Here is a 19566-nt window from a genome sequence, read left to right on the forward strand (position 1 = left end):
CAACAACACCCCAAAAAGTCGAAAAACACACTAAAATCACCACAATCCAATGCCATCCGTGCCCTCAATAATTTTTAAATTCAAGACACCCCACAGAAAGACTTGGTCCATGCACCACTGAGTACCCCTGGGCCTAATGGAAAAAAGCAAGGCAAACTGGGTGCAGGCCTGATAACACTGCCTGGCTTCAAAATGGGCCCTTGACCCCCAGCCACATGGCCAGGCCCCAACAACACCCCAAAAAGTAAAAAAACACACAAAAATCACCACAATCCAATGCCATCCATGCCCTCAATGATGTCTAAATTAAAGACGCCCCACAGAAAGACTTGGTCCATGCACCACTCACTACCCCTGGGCCTACCGGGTAGTGAGGCTTAATAGGCACCCCAAAATAAAAATAAAAAATCAACATATAACAGTGAGCTAAAATTCCATGACATAAATGAGAATTAAGTTAAAAACAAATCACAGAAACAGTTGTATCATGCACCCATGACTAACCCTGGGCCTACTGGATACTGTGGCTACCCACAATATATATTTTTTTTAAGTTGTGAAAAAAGCTTTAAGACTGTAGTTGCAGCAACTGCAATGCCCCAAACAAACAACACCAACTTAATTGTAAAATCTCAAGTCCAAAAGTGATCCAAACTCCAAAGTCCAAAAAGTCCTTAAATACAAATATCCAGCAGCAGCCACAAAAAGTAATCCTTCCAGCTCCAGTTCCATAACAAAAGTGACCAGGACATGGACAAATCACTTGGAGGAGCCTGCTGGACAGGAACAGGAAGTTGGAGACTCTGGGGCACTTCCTTCCTCCCACCCCCCACCCCCAAAAATGGACTTCTTGCACCAAAAAGTGCAGCCAAATGTCAATATGAGGAGTTATTCTGATCAAAAGCATAATTTTCAGAAGGTTTATGCTTCCTGCGGTGGATTTCTTGTGCAGAATTGCAATTTTTGCAATTTCAGGAAACCAAGCTGTTCAAATCTCCCGCCGGAAGTCAGCTGCGCGCCGCATCTTCATGTTTGGCATTGTATACTCCCGCAATGCGTGATCACGGGCCCTTATGACGTACTCGCGATGTCAAACTCTCGCTGTGCAAGATGGCGAGTCGCGATGACGTAATTGCATTCGAAAAACTCTCGCACGATCACGCAGCAAGAACCAAAATGGTGCCGCACACGCAAACCGGAAGAAAAACAACTCGCCGGACTCAGAATCACGGTAAGTCAACGCAGTGCGCGTGATATTGTATTGAATAAGCGCGACCAAGCAAAATAATTTGCAGCTTGGAATTTGCGGATTTTTGGGCAAATTCGCACGATACGCGGAAGGCAAATTTGCAAAAAGTCTGCAAATTCCGCGAACGAAATGGATTTTATGCCCACGCTTACTGACCAGCAGGAGTAAAGAGCTAATAGTACGTGTCCCATTATTCCATTTTATCCGTCCATTTACCCCATATCTTTTGGTATCTGGCCAAGCAGCCCCCAGCCTAAAATAAGGGTTTCTCTTGAGCGGCACACCAATCAAATCCTCTGTGCCATGCACAAGATTAATCCTTGTAGCAAACAGTCAACAGTAACATTGGACTAACCAATAACATTGGGTTCTGGAGAAGCCTCCTTCCTTTTGTACAGTGCTTTTACACGCCATCAGCCATAGTCGGTGCTATGTAAATGCAATTACAATTTTAGAGCTGGTGTAAACATCCCTCTCAAAGTGTGTGTTACTTATTCTGTGCATAGCTATATTACAAAGTGCGTGTTTCCAAAAGCAGCTGCATTTGTTTGTTTTGTCTAGGTGCTGAAGCCTGACCAGGGAAAAATAACAAGGGGCATAGTTGTTTGACCGTGTCTACAGTGTGCAGACAAAATATCCAGAAAGTCCTGAAAAACACTAAAAAGGGCGTACACCACCTGCCTTAGATAAAGTAGAGCAAATAACCGTCACTGTAACCAAAGAACTTACATTTCACAAAGGATCGAGATTGCAGACATTAAACATAGATTAACCACACATCTTTGTTTGAAGATTTTTTAGAGTCCAGTAGAAAAAAAGTATTTTTTTCACATATATTTTTTAGCACCTCCATTGCCCCTTATTGATTCATTAAAAAACCACTCACACAAGAATGATTAACTCTATAATAGCAAAGAATCTGCTTATAAATACAAATAATACAACAATTCAATCCTTTGTTTTTCTGTCTATTTTCCTGTTTACACTTAGTAACATATCCTGTTTGTACTTTGCAGTATGACAGTGGAATGAGTAGGATTATTGTTTGTGAGTGATTCATGTTTGTGTGAGTGGTTTTTATGAATCAATGAGGGGCGATAGGGGGTAGAATTGTATTTATTGCTGTTATTATTAAAGGAAATTAAATTTCATATGTTTGTATCATGTGTACATGGTTCTAAAAAATATGTATGCAAAAACAATGTGTTCTACTTTATCTAAGGCAGGCGGTGTATGCCCTTTTTATGGATTTCTTCTTATTCTTGTTCATCCCATACCTTCTGCTAATATCCGTTCCAGGATCCCTCTTCTTTATTGTTAAGTTAAATCACCAGAAAGAACACAATATGAAAACAAAAGCTGGTTCTGTATGAAAGTTCAGTGTGGCACAAAGCAAAATACGTTTGTAAAGTAACATGCAAAACAGAGGACGATCTGCAACGTTCTCATGCTAACGACAATGGGCCTGCACGGCACATATGACATTACTGCTCCACAGTTCGGCCCTAGTCCCAAGATGGATAAAGCCAGAACGCAGTTGTGCCATTCATATTCAGGCAAACATTTACGAATTATAAACAATTTTGAATTGTGTGTGCTCTGAGTTTTTTGCAGGAGAGTTAACTAATCTGGCGGTCTGTGAGCTGCTAAATACTGTGGGAATTGTGTTAAAAGGCCGCTTCCTGACAAAAACAATCCTGCCTGTAATTCAGGCACCCTTTCACCATGAGACAAGGATGCCTAGGTTGGTGCTAGGCTGCCTGAAGTAATCCAGTGCACTGGGAGAACAGAAGTGTGCCAATTCTTTGTAGATATGGCACACTCCTGCTCTCTTTCACTAAATGCAGCACAGCAAGATGCTTTGCTGTGTTGTGGTGAATGAATGGTTAATAAATCCAGGACAATGTGTTCTTTGAGTTGCCTCAACTTCATAGTGTTCCTTGATAATGGGGGCTTCTATTGCCATGGCTTTGGGTGCAAGCGAGCCGTTGCACCCTATTCAACCTGAGAATAATATATTTAATTGAGATGGCCTCGCTTTTATCACTGTTTGATCAGCTGATCTTAAGAAACAATTTTTATGCTAATGAAGCTCAATGCTAAACAGCTTCCACCCTGCCAAGACAAGCTATCAGTTCTCTGAATTGCCTTCTGGGATCATGGGTTGCTGCAATCACCCCCTTCAAAGTGCCTCCTAAACATCAAAATGTGCAACTTGTGATTTCTATAGAGTAACATCAAGTATTTGAATGACTGGTGCATAACCAGTTATGAGCAAATCTGCCTCCCTAATAGTCTCTGATTAACTTCTGACCATTTTAACATGAAACACGTTTTTGGTACACCCATGCCTTGGCTTCTGGATTCTAGAGAGGTTTGGGAGAGGGTAGTCTCCAGTCTGGAACACCCCCAATTAAGGCACAATGGGGTATATTCACAATAATGTGTGCTAAATATCACCCAAAAATGCTAACTCACCTTTACACATCGCAGCCCATCACTGGAAAATAACCCCGTGTTAATATGGAATTCACAACAAGGCGGTAGCATGCGATAGTATGCCAAATCTGCAGCCAATGTCCGATACAACCTCTCCGCCAGAGATAAAAATACAAACCACAATACGTAAAAAGACGCGGTGTGCCCAAACGCGATAGTAAAACAGAGGCAAACAGCGAGAGACCAGCAATACCCACGTGCAATGCGGGGAAAAGCACAAGAACAGCAGACGGAAAATGTCTCCAAAAAACGACACCATCTGCAGAGTGCCACGGATCCATTCTGACCCACTGCAGAGGACAACATAAACCCCACAATCCCCACGGAGGAACACCCAGGGATACAGGGCCTGTGGAAGGCCAATGAGAAGAGGAAGAGGAAGACGTAGTACAGTCACCAGGAAAACAATATTATCGCAACGGATGAGCAAGAACACCGCCACCCACTGTACCTCTCCTCCAACGTGTCATTAGCCACAATGAGTGAAAGATGACATACCACCACTGACCATGTCAATGCCACATCAACAAGCATACAACCAACACATGCATGTGCGAAACACAGCAAACATGCATATATGTCAGCCACACAGTCAATGCAAGAGGCACCACATGACGAGTAGCATGGCTGCTGTCCAATCACCATGACAATGTACACGGAATGACACTGAGGTAGCTGAGTGTGGACCCAACCTTGAAAGGAGCAGGTCACACTCAGACATATACACCTGCACAAACAACCACTGACGTCAATGACACATCTGTGGACAAACCATGCCCAAGAGTCACAACTCAACACAGAGCACAAGGTACCCAAGTCTGCCACATCTCAGCACTGTGGAAGCAGATAACTGACAGGCACACCTCTTGAAAGGGACCAGTGGCAGACTAATCAGAGCCGCAGAAGCGAATTAACCACCATGCAGAATAAGCACATAAGTAGGAGTGCACCTCAACATTGACAACATCCCAGTACAAACAGCAACACCTCCACAACAGAACACAGGACACTACTGGTGCCACAAATTTGTACAACATGGCAAATCACATCAGGCACAGCAGCAAACTGTGACATCACAATGTACAAGTACAACCTGTAACCTGTAAATATGTATTGTTCACACCTGCTGTGTTTTTGGACATTTTGTACTGTCCCATGATTGCCAGGGATGGCCACAACATCACGTGTTCATGAGAAGTAATTGTCAATAATGGTGTTCCTACGGGCCATTCCTGCAACAGCTGCAGTGATATGTGGGCCACCTAACCCATTGTCCCCATCATCATCCAGTACTTCTGAAACTGGGATCAATGGTGCATTGGCATGTACACAAATGTTTTGCAACACATGACATGCAACAATCATCTTGCACATGATCTCCAGGCTGTACAGGAGCTTTCCATGTGTGCCGTCCAGGCACCTGAAACGTGACTTCAACATGCCAAATGTGCATTCAATGAAGCCCCTGGTGCGTATTTGGGCCACTTTGTACTGCCTCTGGGCGGGTGTGTTTGGGTCTCGGAGGGGTGTCATCATCCAAGGGCAGAGTGCATATCCATGATCACCTGAGACAGAGCAGGGAGAAAAGAGTCAATACTTGGTTCAGCAGGATGTGATGGCAGGCCCACTAATCCAGTGACGCCTGTGCTGACTGTGTGTGGGGTGAGTGTAAGCCAGCCCTCAGGGAATAGCTGGTGCTGGCAACAACTCCACAGTCATCAGGCACTCAGAGAAGCAATGGCAGAACAACAAGGGGGGAAGACTTGAGTTGCACAGGGTTTCGGCCCCGGATGCAGAGCGGCCGACACAAGCCCACCGCCATGGGACACTGACCTGTGGGAGACTTGTGTAGTGCGGAGCAGGTTTATGTAGATGTAAAAGAAGCATTTCACTGAGTTTCTCGGAGGACAGTGGAAGGTGTGCCCCCAGGAAACATGAAGGATTGGATGCCACAGACTCATGCCAGACACCAATTTCATACCTGACCGTTGCTGATGATAACCTCCAGGCAGGCTCAGACACCAACGATGTTCTGTCAGAGGCTGACGGTCACTCACGGTGCACAGGGTTAGTGGCACCACGTGATGACGGCTTGCATTGCACAGGGTCAGTGGCACCACGTGACGACGGTTTGTAATTGCATAAAGTCAGTGGCACCACGTGATGACGGCCTGCCATACGGAATTATGCATGGTGCTGTGGCTGCTGCCATGGACTTAGGGGTCACTGCCATTTAGGACTCAGGACTCAGGACACAGTTCCACATGTGGGACCTACTGCGAAGGAGGGGACTCTGGTGAGGTATGATTCAGAAAAGGGGGTGGTGATGAACAGAGTGTCTGAATTAAGCAGACCACTCTTACCCAGTCCAAAGATCAGGGCTTGATCCATCACTGTTTTTTAGCTCACTGCACCATCCCAGCTCAGAACCTGGCTACATGCAAATGAGTCTGTCCCTGGCCCAGTGCATCATGGGAACAGGGCAGACCAAACTACCAAGCCAATTCTTATACTGGGAAGGAAACAAGCTTCCGGGGACCGGTTTCTGGCATTTCAGCCGTCTTCGGCCCGGCTTGCTTGAATCCTGATGGTGCAATGAGCAAGGGACTCACATCTGAGTATACCCTTCCAAGCTTATGGTGGACAAAAACGATTCAGAAAAGGGGGTATTTCATGTTCGTATTGATACATGAAATAGTCGATCTAAAATGCATAAAGGGACAACACATAGTAATTAGAGATGCACATGCGCCAAATACAGCGGGTAGAAGGGCACTAAGCCCACAATCGAACACATCATGCAGCCTCTGACTAGATCTGCAAAAGCAAACACCAATAAAATAAGAATGGTGGAAACGGTATTAACATACCAAGCGCAATTACAAGACATCATGTAAACAGAATTCTGCTCACATACAATTGACGCAGACTGAGTACAAATGTCATTAAATAACGTTACACATAAACAACTGTGTAAACTACATATCCCAGCATGCATCACTAATGTCTAACCTTGTATAAATACAGAAAGTGAAAAGGGACAATTGTATGACGCTGCTGTGAGAAGGAACGTTATGTTCGAAACGCGTAGGCCATCACAGTGTGTGGAATAAACTAATACAACTTACCAAGCGGAGTGGCAGAATATTTTTTCTTTGAGTGGAATATTTACGAGACCCTGTCCTGGTCTCGACTCTGGCACCAACTCTGAGGTGCTCCCTCTGCGTCTCACATGGATGTTTAGGCGCAAAAATGTATTTATTTTTTTTAATAAATAAACCGCGTTGTACACGTATTGTACACGTATTGTACTCGTACGCGGTGGAAATGGAAAAAAAACTAATAGTTTGTTTTATTCCTAATTATCTCCCGGGAGGGCCAAATCCTGGGGGCATTTTTTTCTATAATGGGGGGCTTGGAAGTGACCAACAGGAAGAAAAGAATGAAAAAAAAAAGTAATGTCGAGGACAGTGATGCTCCTGCTTCCTGCATTTTATCAGGTCAATAGACTGTTTCCCATAACACAAAAGTTTATTGCAATAAATGTATGGAATTTTAACTTGAGCAAAATCAGGATGAATTTGTGTGTGAGGACTGTTTGCTCAAAAGGCTGGTGCAGCAGTTGATGTGCTTGGTGCAGTAGCAGGTGGGTTGTCCTTCAACCTCTGTGTTGCAGCTCGAGCAAAGTTGTTGGGGTGTAAGTTCTTCACGTGTAGCTCCATATTTGCTGTGCTAAAGGATTATTTTTTAAATGGATCATCCCTTGAAAGAGTTTGGAACATTTTACAGATTACTTTTGGAGCATTAACCTTTTTTTGCCCTCCTGGAAAAGTACAAAACTGCCAAATTAGAGCTTCTTTCCTCTTCTTTGGAGGTTCTTTAGGAATTAAATATTCCTCTGAAGAATGGCTGGAAGATGAGTCCATTGCTGTTATTATGATAAACTTGGTTCTATTTGACAAGATTCTCAGAAGAGATGCTTCTTTTTAGAAAGTCAAAGTAGAATTATTAAAATGGGACGGACGTTTCAACAGTTGTAATAGGAAGTGTTATGAACCAATCAAATCTCTTTATTTAAAGTCACATGGCTTTGCGTACGGTTATGCTGTTATTATGGTGTTCTTAGGATGTGAGTACGCATGACGTTTCACCGCGTTTGGTGTAATTGCTTTTTAAAATGTAATATAGGATTATTGGAACTTAAAAAAAAATGTTTTCAAAATTATCCTAGATAATGTGTTCTGTTAGTATGTTCAATAAATACATAAATATATGTTTTTAAACAATTAAAAACATTTGCGTTTTTGCGTACGGGGCGCCGTACATGACGTCACATGGAAGCTTTCATGCAACGTGTAACGTGAAAGCGTATTCGTAGCGTATGGTGCGATCACTCTCTTACTGTCAAATCAGAGCATAGGGTGCGCTATGAAAATGGTTACAAGTGGTCATTGGAAATCCGATTCAGCTGTGTGGCTTATCCACGATATCATAACGTTACTTTTTAGCCTGTTTAAGTTTGACGTTTGCATGTAATACTATGCTATAGGCAGATATGGATGTTTAGGAAGCGCTTATCTCCATGAAGCTTGGTTATTATCATGTACATATAGGTGTCTGAGGGAGGGAAATGAAGTCTATGTAAATGGTGAGGATTGCACAATAGGACCACATCACTCCTTTATTTGTAGACACATACAATTGCATGGCTCTTGTAATCAAGATGCGCCTAATTTGGTGTGAGTTTTGAAAGGCACTGCTACATTGCTATCATACCAACGTTCAGTTTGCTATAAAAAAGTTGTGTTTACTCCTCTGCATGGGAATCTGGAGGTTTCCATCTGGCCGTCGATTCCGACCTTGAAAGAAGAGTCAACCAAGTGAGCCGTATAAGAGCGCTATTGTCTCAAAAAGAGGTCGCTCTTACATCTGCTAGAGAAACATTTGTCTTTCATGTAGCAAACACCCGCAGAGAAGTGTATGATTTATTAAATACAGACGTGCCTCTGTATTTTGGGGAGTTAATTCAGAGTATCTTTAATGCGTCCTTGACTACGGGGTTACCTTACTTTTTTAAAGTTAGAAGCAGTGGTCTTGTGACTTCTTTTCAAAGTATATTTTGTGACTTCTCTGCATTTTTTCATTCAATGTTTTCCAGCATTTTTGGTGAATTACGCTTAATACTCGCATTGGTTGCCGGTGTGCTTTTATTAAATTGTTTACTTCAATATGGATGCACATCCTGCAGCACACGACAATATGTCCCGGCTGTTGCTGCTCCGCAACCGAATGCTTAGTTATTACGGAGCGCTGCCTCTGGCTACATTGAGTGCAGTTTATGGATTATCGTTTCGATTTTCCTTTTTCACATGCGTTCAACCTGTCTTCCATTGCTTGAGCTGTGATTTCGACGGGGCCCTCGATTTGTGTCTTTGCAGTACGGTGTCTCCCAACGCGGATTATGACCAGCTGATGAGCCCCTTAGTGTTTCAAGACTTGCTCTGTTCTGGCGGCGGGATTTTGGCCTTAGCAGCGATAGATGGAAAAATGGGACGATGGAATGTTTTTGCAGCGGCTCATGACTTCCTGGCACAAAATTACATTGAAGATGACCCGAGTTTTCCTCTGATGGTGATAGAGGCTCCGGTCATTTAGGAACATGTATGTTCATTTCCACTATTGAATTGGATTGCTGAAATGTTTTCAGATGAGAACAATGACTTCTTCTTGGAGGCTGTTGTTACATACTGTGCTTGTACTCTGTTGGATTAAGACTCTTTGATTTTTCTACCTATTCTTTATTATTTAATTACTGTTTTCTATCAAACAGCGAATAATTTTTTATGCAAATTTGAACTTGACTCTGCTTTTCGGGCTTGGACTCTGCGTTCCTAGTTCGCCCACGTTTAAATCATGTGGTTCTATCGAGGGAGGGTGTCGTGGGCTGAGCCTTGCACTCACACCGTGTTAAGTTAGCATTGCTTTATTAGAAGCTTAAACGCCATTTTTGCTTTCCTGCTCTGCTTTGCACACGACACGCAATTTTGATATTGTTTAGAGAAGGCAGTCGCTAGTTTAGTGTGTATAGTGAGAGCATTGAACATCAAGGTTATCTTGGATGCTGTGTGTGTTATTCGGAATGATCCTCGCACGTTCGACCTATAACACATTTGCAGCTGTGGCCACGCCTGATACTGTCGCGTTTAATAATGTATTTTGGAGGCATAATTAGACACAGTTGGAGAACATTGGTATCCTGACAGTTTGTGCAGAACTCAATGTGATCCACTACTGCTGAGTACCAGAGGTATGGGGCCGTCCTTGTAATCCTATGAGACCTTCTGTAGTTATAAACTGACCTGTTAGGTAGGGAGGGTGAAATGTACGTATATTTTAAACCTGTTTGCCTTTAGCAATATAAGATGCTTTCTCCCTTTGTATTTTATGGAATAGTAACAATGCTGACAACCTTGTTTCTGATAATATGTTTGGTTGTATTATCTGAGGTACTGTGCATGAGATTACGGCGTTAGAAATAAACATTTCAAACTGGCACGTGAATTTATTTACTCCTTGTTTTGGACTGGTGTAAGACTATAACGAAAAAGTGCTCTTTTTATCTACCTTACTTGAGGTAATCTAAGTTACATGTTCTGGGTTGACTAGTCATTGGTGTTTTTGCTATAGAACGAAGAACCAATGAGTCACTGATTGCTAAGTATAGGTGAATTTTGCGAATCAGCGGTTCGTGAATTCGTGCGAAATCGCAAAATAGTCTGCGAATTCGTAAATTTCCCCACGAAATCGTGGATTTTTTTGCGATTTTGCACCATACTTAACTGGAGTACTTTCTACTGGCTAATCAGTAAGTGCTACCTCGTTGGGTAAATGTATAGTGCTTTTCCTGCACTACAGCTGCGTAGGGACAGAAGAATTGCCTCCAGTGACCATGTGTGTGTAACTTTGCCATCGCACCGAAGTGCGCCGAGGTCCCTCGAGCGAGCTGTCCCTCATAGTGTGTGAAGGGCGGGAAGACGGTGCACACCGCTAGTGTTTGGGGGGGGCTTCTTTGCAAGTTCACATGCCACTTGTGTGTATAAAAGGTCAGGCACAGATCAGAGCAGCAGATGAGAAGAAAGAAGCTACTGGTTACAGGAACTGCACGGGGATTGCACTTGTGACAGTCAAGGATGCAAAGGCCTCCTTCAAGCATCATAGCTAATTTTTGACTGTAGAGATGGGATGTACCATGTTACAACGCATACCATTACAACTACCTACCATTACAACGCTACCATTACAACGCATACCATTACAACGCATAGCGCTTAGAGGTGCTGGATAGTGGTAAGTATAATTTACTATTCCAACTCCAGTCCCCGTGGACACTAGGGAAGGTGTTGGATAGTAAATTAAACTTATTCCCTATCCTAGAGCGCCCCCCAGCGCAATGCGTTGTAATGGTATGCGTTGTAAAAGTTGCGTTGTAATAGTAGGTAGTTGTAAAAGTTGCGTTGTAACAGGTGTATACCGTAGAGATGGGGAGAAAGCACACCTGCCCAGCCTCGACAAAGCGCACAATTTTTTGGGGCTGATTAACTTTGCCATCGCGCCGAAGGGCGCCGGGTCCCTCGAGTGAGCTGTCCATCATAGTGGGTAAAGGGTGGGAAGACGGTGCACACCGCTAGTGTGGGGGGCTAACGGGCGAGGCTTATTTGCGAGTTTACATGCCTCTTGTGTGTATAAAACGTCAGGCACTGATCAGAGCAGCAGATGGGGAGAAAAAAGCTACTGGTTACAGGAACTGCACAGGGATTGCACTCATGAAAGTCAAGGATGCAAAGGCCTTCATCAAGCATCATAGCTAATTTTCGACTGTAGATATGGGGAGAAAGCACACCTGCACAGCCTCGACAAAGCACATGATTTTTTGGGGCTGATTAACTTTGCCATCGCGCCAAAGGGCGCCGGGGTCCCTCGAGTGAGCTGTCCATCATAGTGGGTAAAGGGCGGGAAGACGGTGCACACCGCTCGTGTGTGTGGGGGACAAATGGGGGGGACTTCTTTGTGAGTTCACATGCCTCTTGTGTGTATAAAAGGTCAGGCACTGATCAGAGCAGCAGATGGGGAGAAAGAAGCTACTGGTTACAGGAACTTCACGGGGATTGCACTCGTCAAAGTCAAGGATTCAAAGGGCTCCATCAAGCATCACAGCTAATTTTCGACTGTAGATATGGGGAGAAAGCACACCTGCCCAGCCTCGACAAAGCGCATGATTTTTTGGGGCTGATTAACTATGCCATCGCGCCGAAGGGTGCCGGGGTCCCTTGAGTGAGCTGTCCATCATTGTGGGTAAAGGGCGAGAAGACGGTGCACACCGCTAGTGTGTGGGGGGGGGAATGGGAGTTCTTTGCGAGTTTACATGCCTCTTGTGTGTATAAAAGGTCAGGCACCGATCAGAGCAGCAGATGGGGAGAAAGAAGCTCCTGGTCACAGGAACTGCACGGGGATTGCACTCGTGAAAGTCAAGGATGCAAAGGCCTCCATCAAGCATCATAGCTCATTTTTGACAGTAGATATGGGGAGAAAGCACACCTTCCCAGCCTCGACAAAGCGCACAATTTTTTTGGGGCTGATTAACTTTGCCATCACGCAGAAGGGCGCCAGGGTCCCTCGAGTAAGCTGTCCATCATAGTGTGTAAAGGGCGGGAAGACGGTGCACACCGCTAGTGTGTGGAGGGGGCAAAAGGGGGAGGCTTCTTTGCGAGTCCACATGCCTCTTCTTGTGTGCATAAAAGGTCAGGCACAGATCAGAGCAGCAGATGAGGAGGAAGAAGCTACTGGTTACAGGAACTGCACGGGATTGCACTCATGAAAGTCAAGGATGCAAAGGCCTCCATCAAGCATCATAGCTAATTTACGACTGTAGATATGGGGAGTGATCACACCTGCTCAGCCTCGACAAAGCGCACAATTTTTTGGGGCTGATTAACTTTGCCATCGTGCCGAAGGGCGCCGGGGTCCCTTGAGTGAGCTGTCCATCATAGTGGGTAAAGGGGGGGAAGATGGTGCACACCGCTAGTGTGTGGGGGGGCAAACAGGGAGGGGCTTCTTTGTGAGTTCACATGCCTCTTGTGTGTATAAAAGGTCAGACACTGATCAGAGCAGCAGATGGGGAGAAAGAAGCTACTGGTTACAGGAACTGCATGGGGATTGCACTCGTGAAAGACAAGGATGCAAAGGCCTCCATCAAGCATCATAGCTAATGTTTGACTGTAGATATGGGGAGAAAGCACACCTGCCCAGCCTTGACAAAGCGCATGATTTTTTGGGGCTGATTAACTTTGCCATCACGCCGAAGGGCGCCGGGGTCCCTCGAGTGAGCTGTCCATCATAGTGGGAAAAGGGAGAGAATCTTTTGAGGCTGATTAAGGAGTTACTGAATTTGAGCTTCAACTCGGGCACCTGCTTCATCTATATCTGTAAGTGCTTCCTGTTCACGGAGCCTCGTTGTCTACTCATAACTATTCTCTGACCCTGCTTCAAGGATCAGAGCAGGGTCAGAGAATAGTTGCAAGTAGGCAACGAGGCGACGCTCAGGAAGCACTTACAGGGTTACAGCAGGTGCCCAAGTTGACGTTAATTTCTTTGTAACCATTTTGTAAATGGTTACAAAGAAATTAGCTTAAACTTGGGCACCTGCTGTAACACTGTAAGTGCTTCCTGAGCAAAATTCGTCCCGCTCGCAAATTTGTGGATTTTGCGAGCGGAACAAATTTTCTGCCCATACTTACTGATTGCTAGTCTGGTAGGGGGTTTGGGTGCTAAGGTGGGTTTTGGTACACCGTAATTCATTCAGGTCCTAAGTCTTTATGCACAGCTCTGTGTAGGAGCAGAATTCCTGCAACAGTAGTTACAACAAAAAGGCTTGATAAAGGGTCTTGAGTTTGAATGAGAATATGAAATTGAAGAATAATTGATAACCCCAGCCAAGAAAGGGAGCAAGTGTGCAAATTTGCATTGTCTTTGGCTGGGGTACTTGTTACAATAAAAATGTTGGATAAAGGCCTGCACTTTGAATAGGAATATGAAATAGAAGAATAGTTGATAATCATAGATGAGGTATGCAGCAAGTAGTTTTTGTATGTGTGGATGAAGTGTTTATTGAGTGGAAGATGAAAAAGGTGAAAAATAAGAAAGGTTGGAGACACACAAACTACCCACTGCCTTGTCAGTGAAGACAATATTTGGATTTCCAGCTCATTACGCAGATAGGGTGTTGGATTCTGCAGTCGGAGCAAGAGAAACGAGTAGCACATCTAAGGAAGCAAGCTAGTGCATAAAGTACACATAGTGTGCGGTAGTAAAGACGCAAGAAAGGACGGAAGTGTCAAAATTACCCACTTCTATTGATGGGTAGTAGTTATGAAGAAGGCTGAATAAAGGGCCTGCACTTTGAATTTGAATTAAAGAAGAATAATTGATAAGCCCAGCCAAGAAACGCAGTAAGTAGGTGTGTGTATTTGTGGATGATGTGTTGATTGAGCGGAAAATGAATAAAGTGAAAAATAACAGAGGCTGCAGAGATGCAAACTTTCCATTTCTTTGTAAGGGAAGTGGGTGTTTAGCTTTCCAGTGCGTATATATATATATATATAAATTGACTGAAAAAAACTTAGGTTTTAGGCATCTTATAGTTAGGAATTAGTATTTAAAAACCTTGCAAATTCACTGAAAAAAACATAGGTTTTAGCCTCGTTATAGTTTGGAATTAACATTTAAAAAACCTTAGAAATTCACTGAAAAAATCACACATGTTATAGTTAGCTGGATGTTTCACTCATACAAAACCATTGAAATTCCACTGTTATAGTTAGTTCAGCTAACTATCACTCGCTCGCCCGCAATGCACTGCTGATGATGTTACATATTACATCACTTATGACATGCTCAGTGGAACTTGCTTATTCTAAGCTTGTATTATATGTTCCCAGTACTAGTGTTTTTTCATTTAATCAATACAATAATTTATCTGGTAAAACAATGCAGGCTTGAATCCCAATGTGCAAAGTTGGCCTGGTATATGATGTCCACTAGTTATAGAGGGCACCTTGCACCAGTCCGAAGAATTCTTATGGTAATTTAAGATGTCAAAGATAACCTTAGAAAGCTATCCACGTGGTAGCGGTGGAATTCTGCCTTCAGGCTTCGTCTTAAAGAAATGTAAAGTAGCTTGTTTTACCAGAATGTAATCTTATAGTATTGGTTAAATGAAAGGAGTACCACACAGTAGTTATAAAAATATGTATTTATTAATATAACAGTATCTACAATGACACAATATTTCCTACACTGAGATAATCACAAATCACACAATACTTAAGCACAGAAATATCAGTAACAATAACTTTTACACAGAGGACCCCAGGGGGGACCAAACCTTTTATTAAGAAAGTGGTATGAGAACCAAGACTTGAGTCAGGACGATGTTGAGAGGATGTAGATTTGCTGAGACCCCAAGGACCCACCCAAGGTCAGTTGATAGGAACCCCATGGAGGACAGGTGCAGTGTGGGAACACGACTGCATGCTCCGTACAAGTCTATGTACAAGTCGCCATTGGAATTTTAAAGTTTAAGGACCCTTCCCAGTGGACTTCGAAGAAACCCCTTGGAGGACAGAAGGTTGGAGAGCCACCCACCCGTGGATACTGAAGTACCAGAGTTACCTGACCCAGGGAAGCCGAGTGCCTAGGTCTGAAGTGGCGTGGGGAACCGCCGCGGACCTCCATAGAGGACTTGGAGAAAGTGCTGCTGCTGGAAGAGAGGAAAGTGTCCATTGGAATCCAAACATGTATTATTGTTGAGGTGTACCTGAAAGCAGAGAGGAAAGAGTCTGGGTCACTTAGGAGTGACCAGGGGCATGAATGCCCACCAAATTCACGTGCTTCGGGTGAGATGGCGTGCTCTTGACTCTGCAGCTGCGGGGACCAGGTGAAGTTGTGGATGACCAAGAGCCAGATGCGAGCGGTCCCACGAAGGATGTTGAGTGTAGAGGGGTCGGTGTCCGGCTGGAGCATCACCAAGTCTTGGCAAAAGCAACCTATGCAGGAAGTTGAAGAAGAGTACGGTTTGAAACCGGAAGGTCCAGGAGACTCACCAAATACAGGGGAGCCATGGCAAGTGTGGAGCAACAGGGAAGCCCAAGAAAAGCAAATTTGACCCTCAAAGGACCCACAGGCCAAAGGCACAGGAGTTACAAGAGAACCTCAAGCGATGTCACCAAACAATAGGCCGCAGAGCACTTAGTGTGAGGAGGTAAAAATCTTGTGGGAAAATGTGCCCAGAGGTTGGGGCTACTCGGAGCCCAATGCACTTGTTAAAGAAACACCAACAAGCACATGCACTTGCAAATGATTGTGGTGCACAGGGGTTCGGGTATTGCAGCTTCCATGAGGGATACCGGCCTCAAACTTAGTAAGAGGGCAGCTCAGGCCTCGAGGGACATAGAAACCCAAATCCTGTGTTGCTGGACCCTTCAGAGTCCATAGAAGCTTGGGAACAGCAGACCGGTCAGCAGCAATGAGGTGCCTGCGTATGTAGGGGAGTGATTCCTTCACTCCAAGGGATATTATCCTCAGTTGTTCTTGATCTTCCACAGGTCTTGCATGGATCCTATATGGTGCATGGGCACAGACGATGCAGCAGACCCAAATGAAGTCCAGCGAACTCCAGAGTGTCCAGACAATCGAAGTGCAGTAGTTTCAGTGTTGAATCTTGTCAACGATAAATCTAAAGACCTACAACCAGGTAAGTCTTTATGTACCCTAAGGAACGGGTCGGACAGATTCAGGGGACCTTCCCAGGGGAGGGTGGGTTTGGACAGGGGCGAGACTACTCCCATGTCCTTTGTCCACTAAATGCGCCCCTCAAGCAGACTTTCAGGCATTGGCATGCACACCCACCCAGCCCTAATACACTAAATCCTGTCTGGGTGGTGGCCACACCTCCCTGTGACAGGATGCCTACTGTCCTGCCTTCCCCTGCTCGAGCTTGGCTCAGCAGCAGGAGGGCAGAAATGTGTCTCTGGCTGGTACAACAATTTTGCGCTGTCCGGGACTAGAAGGCTGGTACCGGGATCACCAGGAGCCCCATGACAGAAGCTTCGGAGAGGTGGAATCATACATCCCACACCGGTTACCCTTATAGGAGGTATGATTCCAAGATGTTTGACACAAAACACAATAGGGTTACTTGCAGTCGTTTTTGAGACGGTCATCACATGGCCGCATGATCCACCTCTACATATATGTATGGGTGCTACACTGACAATTGGGGGAATGGACTCCATAGGCTGCAGGGGTGTCCTGCTCATGTAGGGGCACCCTCTCACTTAGAACCAAAACCCTGCCTTCAGGATTTTAAAGGCCTACTAGAGGGTGACCTACAGGTTTTAAGTGCAGTGACCCTTAGATATAGTTAACCTTTTATCTTAAGTGAGTGGTGCATGCACTAACTTACACAGGTTGCTTCCTACAATTGGATAATGAACATAAAACATTTTCAAATAATAATTAATTAATAATTAATTATTACTTAACTTCCCAACCTACATTACTAGAAACCGAATATTCCACAGCTAAAATATAACTAAAGTACAAATGTATTATGCAATTTACATAATTAATTAAATAATTATTAATCAATAATGAATGGCTAATTAATTATCACTTAACTAACTTCCCACCCAACACCCCTCCAAATCTAGCAGTCCCCTGGGTTAGCAACCATCTTTAACTGCATATATTAAACCCCTTTTAAAAAAAGTCTTCTCTAAATTGCTGTGGCATGACCAACTTTAGACAGATTTCTGTGCTCCCTTTTCTGGGGAAAAGCTTAGGATTTTTTAATCAAATCCAGGAAAAAGTTCAGCATCACAGCATCATGGTCTTTTTGTAAGTTGGATTTAGACCCTCCCAATGTACTGAGTTTGTCATTTCAGTCCTCAATGATCTTCACAGAATGGTAGGCTATGGTGGTGCCAAGGGCCTTGATCTTTCTTGACCTATCAATGGCCTCAATTACAATGGTATTAGAGTCATTATGTTTTTCATTTTAATCAGTAACAGTGTCTTGGGTTCTGTCCTGAAGTGGCTTACAATGCACTTATGGAATTTTCATCAAGAATTGTCCAGAGCCCCTTTTTGGTCTGAGACTAAAACATTGAGATATGGTATTAATCGAGAATCATTCCTTTCACCATCACCTTTAGGCAATTGGGATTTGGATTGAGGGGGGTGAAGACCCTTCTCAAGAAACAACTGCAATCCCTGTCAGGGTGAATCACAACAGTCACTAAAATAATCTATGCTTAGCCCTCTGGCAGCTTGGCATTAAATCAGCCATGTATAATCCAGAGGCAATCTGTTACATTTATATACACATAGATTATGGATTTGCTTACGTTAAACCGCACTTCTCCAAAGTAATGCCAGTTATGCTGAAATAATTTGATAGTTTCTATGGCAACCAAGGCCAGGGTGCTTAAGGTTATATAACACCTACCCACCAAAGTGTCAGTTAGTCCTTGGATTCAGCCGAATCCAGGTCACATAAGAGAATAAAGAATACCCAAGCTACACCAACATCCGTATTTTCACATGGAGGGGCGCATTACTATTCTTACACACAAGTCAGTTATTTTTTCAACGCCCTGTATCCAAAAAATCCATAAGAAATCTCATTAGAACCAATAAGATAGTCCAATCAAAGCTTCTGTCTTCTGATTCTGTATTCTCTTATGCAATCTGTTATATATTTATGACGCACTCAAACAGTAATAAAAACACAACACAAGAAAAAGCCCACACCAATTTAGAAATCTAGAGGAAAGTTTTATAAATAATTTGACACTAGAACAATAAAAATCCAATCAGTAGAACCGGAGTAATGAATTTTAAAGGTTTTTAATGAAGACTGGTGCTTAAAAGATCTAGGGCCAGATGTAAGTTGAGTACATTTACCGATTCTAAAATACCGAATTTTACCGATTCTGTATTTTTGAATCGCTAAATGCTATGTAGCTAAAATATCGGTAAAAATGTGCGAATCGGTATGATTCGGTAATTACCGAATAGGTATTTACCGATTCGGCAATTCCCATTTATTCCTATGGGCCTGGAGGCCCATAAAAAATGAATGTGAATTACTGAATCGGTAAATACTGATTCAGTAAAAAAGGGGAACCTTCAAGGGTGGCAGGGTGTCACATTGATACTCTGTTGCACCCCTGAATAGTGCTTGTGTGCACATGTGGCACACATACATGCCCTAAGGGCATGTATGTCTGCCACATGGCACTGTTGAAAATGCACAGATTTGCATTTTCAAAGGTATTCAGTATTTACCACCAACTAATAGTTGATGGTAAATAACGAATACTTAAAGCACAACAGCACTCTTAAAAGTGCTTCCTACATGTCATTTACCGATTCTGTAAATACCAAATCGGTAAATGATGATTCGGTAAATACAGAATTGGTAAATACTTATTTGTTATTAACCGAATCCTGCCCTACATCACAATTGGCTCAATACCGGTCGGTTAACCTGAAATTACAGAATGTCAGGTTTACCGACCGGTAATGGGCCACCTACATCAGGCCCCAAATAACTAATCTCAGGCATCCAGTTCCACAAAAACAGGGCAAAGTCTAAAGTTACAGCTGACTGTGATGGGTACCGTTTGGATACATGAGGTGGATTTGACCTGGTCTCTGCTTACCTTTAAACTTAGAAGAATTTTCGAGGAAAAATGTCT

Source organism: Lissotriton vulgaris, chromosome 8 (assembly GCF_964263255.1).
Source record: "Lissotriton vulgaris chromosome 8, aLisVul1.2, whole genome shotgun sequence".
Classification (NCBI taxonomy): Eukaryota; Metazoa; Chordata; class Amphibia; order Caudata; family Salamandridae; genus Lissotriton; species Lissotriton vulgaris.